The sequence below is a fragment of the Acyrthosiphon pisum genome, chromosome A1, assembly GCF_005508785.2.
Source record: "Acyrthosiphon pisum isolate AL4f chromosome A1, pea_aphid_22Mar2018_4r6ur, whole genome shotgun sequence".
Taxonomy (NCBI): domain Eukaryota; kingdom Metazoa; phylum Arthropoda; class Insecta; order Hemiptera; family Aphididae; genus Acyrthosiphon; species Acyrthosiphon pisum.
Window position 1 is genome coordinate 94,683,716 of NC_042494.1, and position 2,926 is coordinate 94,686,641.

The following is a 2,926-nucleotide window of genomic DNA, read 5'->3' on the forward strand; positions in this document are numbered from 1 at the left end:
AGCTAGTTTAAATATAATAAAAATTAGTTTATCTACCATAATATATTATCTAGATAAAAGTTAGATTATCATTATCTAATCTAGATGGTTCTAGGTCACTTTGTACGACAGGCATTAAAAGTGCGAAACGCGGTCACTTTGTACGGTCTGGTAAAAAGGTACATTGCAGAACGCAGACACTTTGTACTATTATATACATAAAGTATATATTATAAATATAAGTTTTATACCTACGTAGTAACTAGTAATTATGTATAGTGTTAATTAATTAAAATAGAAAAAATAAAAATAATATACTGTTATAAAATATGGTATTATAATAATAATCTAAATAATCAAATAATCAATGCTTCATGTCAACTTTCGCGTTGTTAACGGCACAGAATGTTGTATCATCCAATGGTTTTGGGTCGTGATGATGTGATACAAACTTAGTAAATACGGTGTACTAAAAAATATTTATATACATATAATAGGTATTTAACTTAAATCCATAATATTTGATATGTCGTTAGAAAATTAGTCATTTGGTGAACATTTTAGTTTTACAATACCTATTTATTACAGTATAGATAATTCACTATCTAAATCTAATCTCTATATTTATATAGCTGTCAGATGATGTACTTTTGTGTGATAAACTTGTATTATACAATCGTAATTTATATACGTATATTCATTGTATATATATATTAATTGATACCACAGACGGACTAATTCATCATTAGTTCTGTAGGCCTATCAGCTGGACATTCGAATAATCGTATAGATTTTAAAAGGCGTAACAGAAATGTCACAAAAAGACTTATTTTGTATAAATGTAAGTAGCAAGTAATATTTATGAAATATAATATGTACTTAATATTTTATATTTTTGAAAAAATAATATTAAAATACATGTATACCTAGTATAGTTAAAATATACACAGCTAGGAAATAAAAATAAAATATTTATATATTAGGTACCTACTCACTGGTTGTATAAGATTTGTTGAAATTTTTCCTACACACGTAGTAATTGAACATTTCCAACGTATATCGTTCATATTTTTTCTTAAAATTGTATACTCAAAACCATCTTTGACGAGCTTTGGTCTTAATTTAGATGATGTTGTTTCCATCGTGACACTCATCGTCCAAGTGAAATGCATTTAAACGATAAACTCAAATATCTTAACTCTAATAACATAGATATCACGATTAAGAAATATATATTATAATAATATAATGATATAATATTATCGATGTATACCCATAATTCCTCAGATAATATTACCAAATAATATTTTTAACATTTCTAATAAAATTTTTCATGACAATAAAGTTGACTACATTTATACACTTACTTCTTAGGTATTACTACTTATTTTTGATTAGCTAATAATCATAATAATTGTCATTTGACATTCATATTTAATATAGATTATAATATTATTTTTATTTTTTCTATTTTTATTAATTAACACTATACATAATTACTAGTTACTACGTAGGTATAAAACTTATATTTATAATATATACTTAATGTAGGTACCTATATAATAGTACAAAGTGTCCGCGTTCTACAAAGTACCTTTTTACCAGACCGTACAAAGTGACCGCGTTCTGCATTTTAAACAATGGACAGAACAAAGTGACCGTTTACCAATCAGATGAATGTAAAATGTATTTACCTAAATTTATCTGTATCTAGATAAATTTATATAAAATTACCTGTATTACTCAAAATCGTTTTTCGTATACAATGATTTTATATATATCATTGAATTCAAATTTAACATCATCCATTACGATGACCCACTTGTAATTAGGTTAACCTACTGTACAACAGAGCGACACCTACTTACTTGCTTTTTTTGTTTAGAAATTACATTTTGTTAATTCAGTTTAAGGGAATAAGTGATTTTACTAAAATTTAGGATGTAGGAACCGTCGAAAATAATTTGCCAATCCCGAAAAACTACTTACTTAATTTAATTATGTTAGGCGGAAAACTTAACTGTTTAATTGCTAAAAACCCTTCGTCTGTAGGACGGATACCTTTGATATCATTTATATTTCCTAGAATTTTTAACTCCGTGCACCCAAATCTACATGATGTTAGAGCTTCTAATAATATATCAATTTTATCTATTTCAGGAATGGTACAATTAGTTTGACTAATTAAATATCATATATCTGCTAAGAATTCCAATATTGTTTCTGTTGATTTTAATTTTTAATTTCGTAATTTGTTTCTTAACATACAGTTAATTTAACATACTTTTAATAAATTTAGATAATACATAAATTAAACTAATAAAGGCATGGTTTGACAACAACGAAATGGCAATACATTTAAATAAATCTAATTTTGTAAAATTTAATATTTATAAGAATAAAATTAATACCTAGTATTAAAAATTACAAACTATTTTATAATAAGTTCATGGCATGACTGAATTACGGTACAGTGTCTTGTCGAACCCCAGCTGGTATTATCGTATAATATAATATTTGATAATATATTATCATAATATTTTTTATCGTGCCACAGACAACAGTGAACGGAATTTTATTAAGATATTATATTCTGACTTTCTATGTTTATAGGTACTATATAGGTAGTTATAACTTTTAAGTATAGTATATTATTATTATATAAGTATACACAATAAGTTGTAGGTACGCAGAACAGAAATAATATTGTGTAATTTTTAAAAATCTGTATTAGTTTTAATAATTTAATCATGAAACTATTGTATTTAGATATTTGATATATTAATAATAATATTTGTTTAAATTTTATAATTTAGTGTTTGGTTTTTGCCATAATTATATATGGCAACTAGTCTGCATTTACGAGTAGAGAATAATAAAGAATCGGTTTATTTAGTATTCGTTTGTATAGACTACAGAGAATGATATTAGAAATTTTAATTTGATC

The 2,926-nt window shown here is 24.8% G+C and overlaps 1 protein-coding gene across 4 annotated transcripts in view; it reads left to right on the plus strand.

The window, feature by feature from the left end:
* The first annotated feature begins 2,557 nt into the window (after window positions 1-2,557).
* Window positions 2,558-2,926, plus strand: part of LOC100164746 (zinc finger CCCH-type with G patch domain-containing protein) — a 3,659-nt gene continuing 3,290 nt past the window's right edge. The window contains exons 1-2 of one of the 4 annotated variants that reach the window (XM_001952793.5): window positions 2,558-2,603; window positions 2,796-2,926. The gene's annotated coding sequence lies outside the window, so the exon portion shown is untranslated. Of the gene's footprint in view, window positions 2,604-2,648; window positions 2,665-2,747 lie in introns of those variants that run through there. The other 3 variants (XM_016806455.1, XM_029487818.1, XM_016806449.2) reach the window with 3 other exon arrangements.